At 45.5% G+C, this 14112-nt stretch overlaps 1 protein-coding gene across 10 annotated transcripts in view; it reads right to left on the bottom strand.

The window, feature by feature from the left end:
* EVL (Enah/Vasp-like) overlaps positions 1-14112 on the bottom strand; it is a 160342-nt gene that overhangs the window by 109435 nt on the left and 36795 nt on the right. For 2 of the 10 annotated variants that reach the window (XM_070593209.1, XM_070593216.1), the window contains exon 2: positions 6648-6768. The exons of 7 other annotated variants lie outside the window; for them this stretch is intronic. The gene's annotated coding sequence lies outside the window, so the exon portion shown is untranslated. Of the gene's footprint in view, positions 1-6647; positions 6769-8196; positions 10136-14112 lie in introns of those variants that run through there. One more of the 10 variants, XM_070593210.1, reaches the window with a different exon arrangement.

Below are 14112 nucleotides of genomic sequence, written 5' to 3'. Positions count from 1 at the left end.
TTACTCTTCTTAATTGGGCTATTAAATATTTAAAATTCTTCAGTGGCTCATTTTTGTGGCTCGTGCCATGTTTCTATTGGACAGAGCTGCTTTAGAGAATGGGGCACCATTATTCACTATTTTATGTTCCTCATCAAAGACATATTATTAATTCCTATCTTAGAAATGTTCTATTCTTTGAAAATTAAAAGCAAAACTTCCAGTGAGGATTTTCTGAGTCAGGTATTATTTTGGCACACAAATAAAAAACACTTCCCCAATAATACCCGGGCAAGTACACTAAGTCAGACTAACTGATTGAGGGAGTCTACGTCTGTGGTGAAGGCCTTTTGGCAATACCCAGTTGAAAATGTCACATCAGGATGTACATCTAATAGTCATCTCTTTTTAAAGACATTTACCAAACACCGCTGCGTACCGGGCTCTTCACGTTTATTATCATTATTTCCATTTTAAATACTAGAGAGCTGAAGCTTGGAGAGAGGCTCAAGGCCTCTCAACTAGTAAGTGACAGGCCACCTTGAACCCAGGTCTTTGTACCACAGCACACCCTCCCCGAGCCTTCCCTCTGCCAACATTCTGCCTTGTTTTACGTTTGCATCACACTTTACAGTTTACAAAGTTCTTTCAGATATATTATATCATTTACTCATCCACTCTTCTGTGAAGCAGACAGGGAGGTTATCAATCACCATATTAAAAGGAGGTCATTGAAAGCCTAGCATGAAGGACTTGCCCTACATCCCACAGCTTGGTAGAGCATAATCTTACACCTAGGAGTTCTGAAACAAAGTTCCATATTCTTTCAAACGCATCTTCTCCACTCTACCAAACGTAACTTTCTCTTTTTAATTACTACTGATTGCTTTCCTAGTCTCGGAGTTAAAGGGAACAATGGAAGGGGACCTTTATTGTCAACAGGAATCATATTCAATGACAACGCACATACTACCACATATGATATATCCATACATTATTATTGTAGTAACAGCACCATGAATTATAGTGTGATATTTTATGTATTATTACACCCATTATTTCATTTGCTCTTCCATGCCTACAGTATCATACTAATTTGAAAGAGGAAGAAACAAGCATACAACAGTGAAGTGACTTTTATGAAAGCTCTCAGAGCTACTTATGGACCAAAGAAATTAACAACACAGGTAGTACAAGTCATGAACAGCTACACGGAGAAGCAGAGCAGAAACTGCTCCTCTTGGTCTCTCGCGTTCCAGGGGAGGCATCCCACTGCCTGATGTATAGACCCTTTGGTGCAGACTGGGGAAATGTAAAAGCAAAAGGACAGGAACACCCGTTAAAGGCTGAATTTCTTGGGCGTGAACTGTGTTCACTGTGTAGGAGTCAGGTTTTGTTTTGTTCTGTTTTGTTTTGTTTGGTCCAGGCAAGTTTTCTGAGGAGCAGGTAAATAGCCACACTACCCTCTCTCTGCCTCAATGCTTAAAGTCAAATCACGGGAAAAATAGTGGGAAAGAGAAGTAATCCAAATGCAGAGAAGGTGTCGCCTGAGTGCAGACCAGAGAGGGGGCTCTCAGAGGGAGAGGAGCCAGGGGCAGAGGAGTAAACACACAGCATATCATGAACAAGGAGTAAGGAGGAGTTCAGAAGAGGAAAGCACACGGTAATTTAAAAAGTGCACAAAAACAAGGAGCAGAGAGAAAGCAGAGAAACAAAAGGAGTTTGTGAGAATTTGTAGAAGGGAGCAAACTGCTATTAACACAAGCACCATGTACTGAGCCATTTGCCGAGTTGTCTAAGTGCCAGAAGCAAGCACACTGATAGGAGAGAAACCAGTAAGAACAACAGCGAGGCCAGTGCCCGGACACACCAGCCAGAGAGAGCGGAGCGGGTTAAGATGTGCCGGAGTCCAGGCCAGGAAACCACTCACCACCCTTAGGTGGGGGATGGAACTCACGGTTGTTTATTTAGAACTTCCTTGCATGTGGTTTATTGAACACTTCAATAAACCTAATTCTTTTATCCATACTGTATACCCAAGTTATTTATTTTATTTCAAGTTCCACTTTAAGAAGCCTGACAAAGATTGCTTTAATTAGAGAATGAGTGAACTTCATCCTAACCAATAGTAGAAAAGCTGGAAAAACTGAAATGGGGTAGTTATATGAGGACTCTTGTTTAAAAAGTGTTTATTATCTGTGAGGTCTCTGCCCCCATAGTTTAACTTGGAGAAGCGCCGCTCTTTTTCTTTACTATCCTTTTTCCCCTCAGCTCTCATGCTTATTTGGTGTCTTGGTTAATGACCCCATTTTCTTTTCTGAACTGTTATCTGCAGGGATCACTTCCAGGCTCCCTGGGGAAAGACTGGATGAGACACAGTCCCTGTTCTGGAGGAATTCTGCTTTTAGGAGAGTCAGCATATATTCAAGAGAACCCAAACGAAGTCATAAGAGTAACAAATAACCCAAAACTTGCCACCTAATTTCTAATCTTTGTGAGTAAACAAAGCCATATTGTCTCTTTACAGCATTACACACACACACAATGAAATCCCAGGCTACACAGGGTCCTAAGTTGTGCCCAAGACTGTCCCAGACAGCTACTCACTCAAGCTCTGGCCTCTGGAGAATGTTTACGGATCCCAATGAAGCTGCAGCATTATTCTGTTTGAGCCTTTTATTGTGAGCAGTTATTAACTTTTCAATTAATATAGCTAGCTTATTAAAAAGAAAAAAGTTTAAGGGTGCAAAAGGACAAGTGAAATGCAAATGGGGCCCAGACCCATTTGCCATTTTAAGATAGTAACTGATTTGGACTAAGAGCCCTGGCCGTCCAGACTGTGTGGGCATTAAACAAGGGGAGGTGGTGTGGGCTTAGCAGGTCTGCCAGTCTCGGTCCGCGGCTCCTGCTCTTTGACGTTGCAAGTCAGGGATTTACAGCCCAACAGAGCTAGCAACCTGTCCAGAGAATGGCATGATACGATCAGTTTGTCTAAAACCTGCCATAGTTGCTTTGCCCATGCTGAGCAATTTGCTCCACTTGCCACAACTTCTTTAGATTTTAATTTCTTTTTTTCCTCCTAATTCTACAAGGCACGGCCAATGTGGCACTTTATAAACCGACAGAGCTGGCTGCCAGTGCCTCTGGCTCTCCTGGCGGGTATCCAGGGTCTAGGACCCTTGTGCTGCCTTCAGCTCGCCATTTGTGGGCATCTCCCAGGACTGATTTCTGTGCCAGCCTTCCCTGGTCTACACTTTCCCCTCATTACAGAGCAAGGGAAGAAACCCAACAGAACAGGAATCCGTAGATATGAATTCTAGTCCTGGCTCTGCTGCTAACTACCCTGGTGACCACGATCAAGTTCTCACCCTTTCTAGGTTTGTTTCCTCATCTGTAAGAGAGAGCTAATTTCTAACTTGCTGAGCGCGGTGTTAATTAAATAATATATTGTAAACAGAGCTCTCGGCACTTAATAACTGAATAAACAGAAGCTACCCCAGCTGCATCCCTAAGGTCTAGCTCTGAAGGAACACAAGATTACTATACACTGCCTGGGATACAGAGTGTGTTCAGTAAATATCACTTCTCTTCCCCACTGGAGATGCCTCAAGGGGCTCTGAGATATCTGCTTCAGGAAAGTGAAAAATAAAATACTATGTCCAAAAAACTGACTCCCAGAGCTCTGCACCAGGATAGCTGATGTGCTTTTCCTGTTCTAGCACTGCCTTTTCTTCTTCTAAGAGCACACCCCAAGCCTTCCTGGACTGTCCCTCAGACATGGTCTTGAGTCCCCTCACCATGCTCCTCTTTCTTCTAAATGTGCCTGATTAGTTTGCAAGGGCTGCCATAACAACATACCCTACACTGGGTGGCTCAGCAGCAGCAATTTATTTTCCTAGTTCTAGAGGCTGGAAGTCGCATATCAAGGTGTCAGCAGGTCTGGTTTCTCCTGAGGCCTCTCACCTTGGCTCACAGATGGCCTTTTCTGTGAGTATGAGCGTTCCTGGTGTCTCTTCCTCTTCTTATAAGGACACCAGTCCTATTGAATTCGGGCGCCACCCTTATCACCCCATTTAACCTTAATTACCTCTTTAAAGGCTCTGTCTCCAAATACAGTCACATTAGGGGTTAGGGCTTCAATACATGAATTTGGGAGGACACAATTCAGTTTATAAGAGCGTCCTAGGCCGCAGTCCTCTGTTAAACCCCTACACGGAATCCAACACTTTGAAAGTGGTCTGACAATTTGGAAGATGACTGGGATGGTGACGTCCTCTGGAGGTAAAAATGATACGAGTTTTAGTATACTTTTTATTTATCTTGCAGTTTTGTATTATTTGGGATTCTTTGGTTGTAACTTACAGATATTAATGGGAAAAGATGGAACTTATCAGTTCACATAGCACAATAAAAAAAAAAATAAAGGCTCATGGAGAAGCCTGGCTTAAGCAGGGCATGAATGCCTGAAGCACAGGCTCAGTGATGCCAAGAGAATTTGGTTTCCTTGGCCATCTCTGAACTCTACTTCCCTTCCATTGGCTTCATTATCAGATAATCTTTTCCCTTATGGTGGAAAGAAGGCTACCAATGACTTGAGGCTTTCATGATCCTGACAGCTCCTGATCCCAGGAAAACCCGGCATCTTCCCTAGCAGCTCTAGCCCAAGTCCCATGGGGAACTCTTAGATGGCAGACCTGCCCCTAAACCAGCCACCAGAGCCAGAGGACTGAGCCTTGGCCAGGCTAAGCCTGGGTCATGTGCTACCCTCAAAGCAGCGGGGAGGGGTTAGGCCCACATAAACCACAAGACCAGGTCAGATTACTGTGGAATGGACTGCTAGTTCCCCTCTATCCAACCCCTTGTCTCCAAATCAGCTGCTGGACAAAATGCAGTATCTTTCTAGGAATAATGCTGTTCCAGCAAACAAATGGGTTGCTAGAAAATGATTTGACTGCCTCTCTTTTTAAATTTCTTGATCTTTGTGCAACGTCTTACCTATTGGAATAATCTCAAACTCATATCTGTCTCTTTGGCCAGATGCTGAAAACCAAATGGCTTATTTAAAGCAGGTAAAGAAGGCCCTCACACCTCTCAGCATGCTCCAGCAGTAAGAACTGCCCTGGTATGCAAAATTGCAGGTTTCTCTTCCTGACAGTCCTTAAAAAGAGCCAGACCTTATCATGGAAACATCAAGAGTAACTACATCAAGAGGGTGAAATGTTAGAAATTCCTTAAAAAATACACACACACACAGATGGGCACATCTGAGGAATGAGCAGTGTAAAAAAACAAAAACAAAAAAACCCAACACATGCACACTGTTGAATGAAATTTACCATTTTGGAACTGTCCAAGAATTTCTTGCTGCCAGGGACATGTCAGAAAAACACAAAATAAACTGTCTTAGCAGTCCAAATTGGGGTACAACAAAGTGAATGTGAGAAACATGGTTCCTGATTTTCCAACTGAGTGACTTCATTAAACTCCAAGAACATAAAAACCAGCAAAAACACAATGTAGAAGGAGAATTCAAGGAACAAAGTGTTATTTAAAAAAATTTCAGTGTGTCAATTATATCTCAATAAAACTGAAAGAAAATAATTCTTCAGTTGTAACATATCAGAATAGAACCCAGAGGCACAGAAGAGAAAATCATTCATCCAACAATGGTTAATTGTCCTTCAAATAGCTGGCAGATGCTGTTCTAGGTACTGGGACAGAAATGAACTTGGTAAATAACAATTAAAAACAACAACTTAAGAGTTTTAGTGTTTACAAAGCATTTTTGCCTATATAATCACACTTTCCCTCACACAACCCCACCTTACAGATAAGGCAAGTGAGACCCAAAAAGAATAAATGATTTGGCCCAGATTAGACAGCCAATAAAAGCAGGATCCTGAACTCACACTCAAATGAGACTTCGAATCTTACGCTCTTTTATCGTCTTCCAGTTATGTATTTTGTCCTGAAGTTTCTCTTTTTTCCCCCATTTCAAATTCCCAGGCTCAGATTCTTCTTCCACTACAGCAGTATTTTCCAGAGTATAAACTGAAAATTAAGTGTTAGGCAATAAAGTTCCTACATCAAATAAATGTGAGAAACTCAGGGGCAAAATTCCCACCTCCCCCACGCCCAGCCTGCCCCGGCAAGACCTCTCAGAGCCTTCACACCACCAGGCACTGTCCTCTTCCAGGGGAGTGGGTGTACAATTTTTCTCAAACAGCTGACCACATAACTTTTGTTCCCCATGAAGCCCTTGTAGGACTAAGACAGCAGTCAAAGCACAGGTCCCAAAGTCAGATGGTCTTGGGTTCAAATGCCAGCTCTGCGTGATGCTAGATAGGTTATTAAGCCGGCACAGGAACTGTTTTTTCAAATCTGTGAAACAGATATGACAACAACAGCAGCTATTTCGTAAGATCCTTATGAGGATGGCAGTACACGAGTTTATGCATATAAAGTGCTTAGCAGGTTACAATGCTCATAGTCAAAGTTCAACAAATGCGATAGATTCCTTTACTCAACAAAACATATCAAATAAATATCACTAGAATACCCGACAGATTTTCCTTGTTTTACAAAATTAGGGTTGGAGGCAGCTATGGAATGACAACAACAAGCATTACCTTTTCAGTTAGAAGACTTAGACCCAATTTCCAGCTTACCAATTAGGCAGATGAGTGACTTTGAGGAAGTGATCTTCTTAACTGTCTCTCAGGTACAATGGTAATAATAATGACTAGCTCATAGGACGGTCATGAAAGTCAGAGGTAATAACAGACGTGCCTGGAATATAGTGGGTACAGTTGCACATGTGTTAGCTTGTTTGTATCTGAATCTAGAAGAATCAGAAATTTTTCATTTAAATGCGTACGGACTTTTTAAACTTGACAGGCATTTTTACTAGCTCAAACCCTTTTGTGGATGCCTACAGCTCTGAAAATCCATCACCTGGCCCTCCTAGGCCTTCCTGCTGGCCCCTGCCTGGACCCTTCTGCCCACTGAAAAGCTAGTCCTGCTCACTGGGCTCACTCTCTCAAAATCCTAATCACGCCTTCAGGCTTAGAAATGAAAAGCCATCCAAAAGGCAGCCACTGTCCTCCTTCCTGCTATTTCCCCTTCTAGGGCCCATAACAATGATTGGCATATGGCAGGAGGTGGGGGAAAAGACAAGGTAATAAAAACGAATAAATAGAAAGTGCTGAGAAGCCGCGATGCTTCCAGCTCTGTTCAAGTGAGACAGATGGAATGAAGATGTAGCAAACATTGTTTCTGCTTTCCAGTAACTCTCAAGCTAGTCAAGAAAATGAGATTGAGAAAAATTAAATATTAGATTGTGTGTTTACACCTCAAGTGTTGTATGGGAGTTCAGAAAAAAAGAGAAATTTAAGTGGGCTATATAGGTCAGAAAAGGTTTCCTGAGGGAAGTGTGCACAGTGCTGGGTTCTGAAGGGTTTCATGGGGCGAAAACAAGGTTTAGAGACGAGGAAGCAAAGCAGTATGTGCAGATCCGTCACTAAATCAACGTTTTGGAGCAGAGGGAAGATTCCTGGCCACTGAGCTGCAAGAGAGAGCGTGCGGTCAGGCCACGGAGGGCCTCACTGGTAGAAGACGATAAGGAGCCGGAGTGGCAACGGACGGAGCTCCATTACAAACCCGTAAAGGAGCGACCCCCAAGTCCCAGGGCCCACCCCTCCCACTTCCCAGCTTTCTCTGAGGCAGGCGGAATTCCGGTTCCAGTCAGGGCAGGCACGAGCTGATTTGCACTTTGTTCACACCAGAATCTGGTTATTACGAACGTCCCAACCAAGACCAGGAAAACAAAAAATTTTACCAACAGCAGCAAAATGTGTCTACCTTCTTCTACCTCAGGAATCTCTGCTTCCCTCACTCTTCAATGAGTGGGAGATAATAAAAGGACACTGTCTTCACTCTGGCCTTGGAAGTGCTCCAAGGTTCGTTTGACTATGAAAGCATCCTCTCTCCAAGAAAAGGAATTTCATCACCAGGGTACAAACACTTCTTTAAATCACAGAATTTTGTTTGATGTCCTGCTCATAAAAGTACATCCAACCACAGAGTTTTACCCATCTCCGTCAAGAAGGCTCTACCTTGACTTAACACACAGCTTCTGATCTACCACATACAGTGAAAAATGAAGAACAGAACACAACTTCTGGACAGCCAGGACGGAGCCCTGGAGGGGATGCCCACCTTCCTGCTCTTGGTTTTCTCCCTGGCGTCCCCTGAGCGCAGCCTGCGCACCAGTGGCCAAGAGGCGATCTTGAAAGATGGAGGAGGTCCAAGTTTGCATGTTTTCTCCAGGGCCTCCGCATGGGAACACGCACTCTCTTCTCCCTTCCAGCTCCTGTGCTGATGAAGGTGGAGGACAGGCTGATCTCAAAGAATGCACAGCGAGATGAATCCTGGCATTTGGCAGGCTCAGAACTGGCTGACTGGAGTGAAAACAACTCCTCTCACATGTAAACGAGGACAAAACAAACCCCTGACACCCAAGTGACCAGCTGTGCAGTTAGCAAACCCAAGAAAGACCACGAGCCAGCACAGGTTCAGTTCCGGACCAAATGTTGTAGCCTGTACAAGCCACCCATTTAACACATCTGGATTCAGTCTGACTTAGGAGGCGCCAGCTGAACTCAGAAGCACATGTAACAGCACCTTTCAGCATCCAGGGCTCTTGACTTTCCAAGGTTCCCACGTGGCCATCACCTCATTCTCTCTGAATCACATCTCTGTAAATAAAATATTATTTCTACTTTTCTAGGTGGACAAACCAAGTCCCAGTGAAGTTAAGTGACTTATCTAAAGTAACAGGTATCATTAAAACTAGGGTTTCCAGGTTCTCAAGCTCAGGTTCTCCCCACAAACTCTAACTGGGGGTATGCCTCACAATCATCAGTGGAGCCTTAAAAAATGCACAAGCCTGGGTCCCACCCCTGAATATCTGGACTTAGCAGGTGTGAGGAGCAGCCCGGGCACCTGTGTTTGGACACTGATGGGCTCCCCCAGGTGAGGACCATGGCACAGGACCCCGAAGTTGAAGCTCTTCAGCAGCACCTCCTGAAGTCCAACAGAACCACCGCACAATGCATCCCATCATATCTACAAGAGCTCCTTCCTGCTGGAAGGGTGCTCACCACTGAGTCCTCGCTGGTAATTCACTCCGTCCCCCTGACGGAAGAGACCTCACACATGGTACCTGTCCAGTGCAGTCCACATTAGTTCAAGAGCTCTGGAAATAAAGCGGCATGGCACAGAGGAACGCAGAATAACGAAGAGCGGGCTGTGGTCTACGAATGGAGGCACCGGGGAAAACGTCGACACTCGGCGGCGGGCTCCGGCTGTGCTTCAGACAGAAAGCACTCCAAGGCCCAGCGGACCAACTGCAAGGAACTTAACTAACCTCTCAGAGGAGTGAATGCCCATGTCGAGCAAGCCAAGCCCTAAGCTCCCAGGTGATGAGTCACGTCATGTTGGTTCATTACATCATCAACGTTTCAGGCGTAAACAGGATTATCTTCCAAGGACTGATTTCTAGCGTTCTGAGTCTGAACACTCGGTGAGACGGGGAGTTCAAGGGGCTCCATTCTTAGAGTGTGTCAGGCCTATTTCCTGGCTCCTATGCAGTTTCTAATCCAGGATGAGGGTCTAATTAAATGCTTTGCTGCTTAAGGGAAATTAAAGGAATTAATTTACTGAGTATCTACTAAGCGCCAGGCACCGTGCTAGATGCTTTACATAAGTAATCTCATTTAATCAACACAGTAACTCTGGGAGGGAGGTAGTAACAGGGAAACTAAAGCACGAAGAGCCTAAGCAGCTTGCTGCAGTTAACAACACGAGTGGAAAATCAAAGGTGCCAGCACTGCAGAGCCTCCAGCAGTTTCCCATGAATACTACTTCCCATGACTCCCTCGAGGTGAAGCGTTTACCTCTGCACAGTAGCGAACCTCAGGGCAGAGAGGGGTCACCAGTCAGAAGGAAAAGACAAACCGGAGAATCACCTGAAGTCTCCTCTCCTCAGGTTTGGCCAGACAAGGCCTGGCTGAGAGCACGCTGTGGCCCTGCTCCCATGCCTCAGCTCCGGACTCGCCCGGCACACGTGTCCACGCACCCAAACCCTCCGCTCCTCAGGCCACCCCAAGAGAGGCCGCCCCCTGCGTGTGGCGAAACCACGTCCTCCTCCTGGCCTACAGCGCCCTATCTGTATCCCTGGGGAATCGATCTACCTAGACGTGGGCTCGCTTTGTCTTTGGCTACCCCACCTCACGCTTTGGTGTTGGTTCAGTACCTTAGGAGGACAACAAATTCCTGAAGGCAGAACTAAGGATTACACCTATTTGCATTTTCTCCTGTGGCTTACATTTAGACGTTCAAGACATACACAGAGTTTTCAGAACCTACACAGTTGAAGATACTTTTGCAACTATCCTAAGTAGCTGGCAAGAGTCATACGCTCCAGGCTGGTATCCCGTCCCAGGACTCATTCTTCTAGGTAATAAGTCTAGTTAAATTCTTCTCTCTTAGTTTTGTTGCTTTTAACATAAGAGACTATTACTATGCTAAGGAAAGAGGAATGAGGAATGAAAACCAGAACTGTTTTAGAAAGTAGTACCTGAACTGGTTAAATAATAACTGACTAAAGCTTTCCAGTGATTCCAAAACATAAAGTACAAACATTACAGCAAAATTTTATAATTTATACACCTCTTTCCTACACGTTATCCTCAAAGCAGCCCTTTTCCTCTAAGCAAAGCAGCTGAGGCCTGGAGAAACACTGACTTAACGAAGGCCACACCTTTCAAGCTCACATCGTAGGAACTGAAGCCAAGTCTCTGGGCTGCAGGTCCATCACGCTGCCTCTCTGCGTGGAACTCAACCATAACTGTAACACTTAGTTAATAACGGAGGATAGATTGGTATTTTTAATATATCTGCTTTGCTATCTTAACGGCTAAATTACTTGTTTCCAAAAATCACATTTTGCTTGTGGCTAGTCAGACAAACACTGGCGGAACTGTCAAGTCAATGAAATTCGCGTGTCCTTCCCCGCCTCCTGCTGTTTTTCTCTCCCTCAGTTCTCCATCCTCCGCCCACTTCCACCAACCAGGGGCTCCTACCATCACCTTTAAGACGCACACAGTGTGCATTCTCATAGGCCCTGGGGGCTCAAGGGTAGAGTGCTCATAAACTCCTCAGTTAGGGGCTGTGACTTATTGAATTCAAATTACTTCAACAGCTACAGTATCAGTATCGTAAACATTTAATCATCCCTCCTGAGCTGCCACTGTGCTGGTGGTTGGCAGTGATATAAGATGACTAAGTGTGCTCCCGGAGCTGACCTCAAAGAGCTCACACTTTAGTAGGGCAGTAGACACGACAGAAACCACGTGTTAAACAATCGCACTGCAGTAAGTCCTACACAGAGACGGGACGTCAGAGCCGTGGGACTTAGCAGGAGGGTCAGTCCATTCTACCCTAGGTGGGGACATCTTCTACTCCCCTTCTGTTCTCCATGATTCCCACAGACATGGAGGTGTGCCAAGTGCCAAGCACTACAAGAGGCTCTGGGCCCAGAGGACAGACTCAGACAGGTTGTGCTGGCTAGAAGACATAAGGTCAATTCACAGGATGGCACTACAGGCACAGAGTATCTGGGAAAGATGGACTGGACTGAAATTAACTGGACCCTTTTAACTGCTGAGTGACTTCAGGCAAATTACTTAACTTCTCTGAGCCTCTGTTCTCATTTTATTCATTCATTTAACAAATATTTATTAGATACCTACTATGTGTAAGGCACTAGGGATACAGCAGAGAAAAAAAAAACAGATTAAAAAAACTGACCCTTGTGGCACTTACATTCTGCTGGAGGGAGACAATAAACAAATACAAAGTTAAAATCTACAGTACGTACATGGTGATATATGATTTGGTGAAAAAAGAAAGCAGACTAAGTGGGAAAGGGAGTGCCCAGTGTTGGGAGGGGTATATTAAAAAAGGAGGTCAGGGCACGGCTGAGCCAAGACCTGAAGAAATGAGGGAGCAAGCCACGTGGCCATCTGGGAGGCAGAGCTCAGAGGAGGGAGAGCGTCCGGCATGCTCAAGAATAGCACGTGGCCAGTGTGGCTGGAGTGGTGCAAAGTAGGGGGACGCTGCTGGAGACGGAATCTGGGCGGTGACAGGGCCAGGCTGAGTGGGCCCAGCGAGCCACGGCCAGAGCGTGGGCTCTGGCTCAGTGAGATGGGAAGCCATTGGAAGGTCTGAACACAGGAGTGATGTGATTTGATTTTATATTTTAAAAAGAAAAACAGCGGAAGAAGTGAGAATAGAGGAACAGGGCAGGCGGGCAGGCAGCTTTGAGGCCAGTTACAAGGCTACTGTGGTGATGAGGGTACAAGACGGGGGCAGCCTGGACTGGGCTGGCAGCACTGGAGATGGTGAGAAGTGGTTGGCCTCTGGGAATAGTTTGAGGTAGAGCTGCCAGGACTTCTCTCAATGGACAAGAGAAGGAGCACAAGAGAAAGAAAGGAGTCGCTGACAGAGCAACCAGAAGGAAGAGCTGCCATTTGCCGGGCTGTGGAAGACTGTAGAAGGAACAGCTGAGGAATGAACAAGAGAACGGTGTTAGGCACGCTAAGTTTGAGATGCCTGTTGGATTTCCAGATAGGGACGTCAAGCAAGCAGTTGGATATACGGGCCCAGAGTTCGGGGAAAGGTCTGGGTTGGAGGTATACGTTTTGGGTTGTCTGTCTCCCTGAGCCTCTGTTTTCATTTATAAGATGTTACGTGGGTTAAAGTTACCACAGGCAAAGCAACCAGCAGTGTCTGGTACCCGGCAGGTGCTCAGCGAGTGAGACCTGGGCCTGCCCTCCCTGCCCAGCCCTGCCTCCATGTGCTACAGACTGGAGACTGATTTCCTCACCACAGCGTGACAGTCATGGTCCCTAAACGTCTGTTTCTTCAAGGGATTACAGCACCCTGGGAACAAGAGGGACTAAGCTGGCCTGGGCTCTTGACATTTAGGTGGGCTCTCCTGGCTTGTGAACTTCAGGTCTTCCCCAATACCACTCATTTTAACACATTTCAATATTCCAGTGAAAGGGCAAAACAAGTTATAACATTTCCCAGGACCAGATATAAATGTGAATTAATAAAGCAAGAGATAGATGGAGTTTGAGCCCAATCTTTCCATGATAACGTTTTGTTTAAAAGAAAAATAAAATAAAACAAAACAGATTCAAAGCAGTAACTTCCCACTTTCACGTGACCGACACATTCCAACCACGGATTTTAAATCTTGGAGTTGGTATACTACATTCCTTCTAGAAATAAATCAGAATAAGTAGCAGGAATCCCGAGACACAGCGATTTTTGATTTGAGTTCCATTCACACTTGAGGGATTATGGAGCAAAAACCCACATTTAAAACTTTATTCTGGGGATGGTAAGGGAATGCAGTCACTGCTCGGGGTCTAGAGGCGAAGGAAACTACACAGTACCCCACCAAGCTGCCTCCAGCAGCGCTCGGAGGCCAGGCTCCACGGTGTGCAGAACAGGTGAACGTTCACTTAAACTCTTAGTTCTGTATACGTCTCGTCTAAGAAGTGTTTGTCAAAAAGGCAAAACCACAAGTGAAGTGTGTCTACCACCACAGCCAGCTAGGACAGATGCCCGGTATCAGAACAACACAGTCTTCTAGCCAAGAGCAGGCAGAGATCCCTGAACCAGCTGGAAAAGGCTGCTCCAAGCTCTCAGGCTCTGGGGATTCTGCAAATCTCTGGGCTTGGGCACCAGGCCCCAGGCCATCATCATAACCAGCACGTTCTAGAGTGAGATCATCTACAGAGAGTTCTCATGCAATGCCATGGCAGTTCTCTGGCACTCCTGCAACTGGGGTGTGCCGAGGACACTTCACATTTTTCTCAGGTCAGCTGTCAGCTTTCCCACATGCTCTTCTGAACTAGCACACTCAGTGGGCACCATGGCACCAAATCAGGCCTGCACCGGGCTAGCCAGATAGCTTGCTTGCTTGTCCTTCATTGTTAAATCTTCATGAAAATGAACTGTGTCAAATTGCATCAACCGCCTACTAAGGTCTTACTGTGT

This window comes from Equus przewalskii, chromosome 25 (assembly GCF_037783145.1).
Source record: "Equus przewalskii isolate Varuska chromosome 25, EquPr2, whole genome shotgun sequence".
NCBI lineage: Eukaryota > Metazoa > Chordata > Mammalia > Perissodactyla > Equidae > Equus > Equus przewalskii.
The sequence above is the reverse complement of the archived record's forward strand: the minus strand, read 5'-3'. Positions and strand labels throughout refer to the sequence as shown.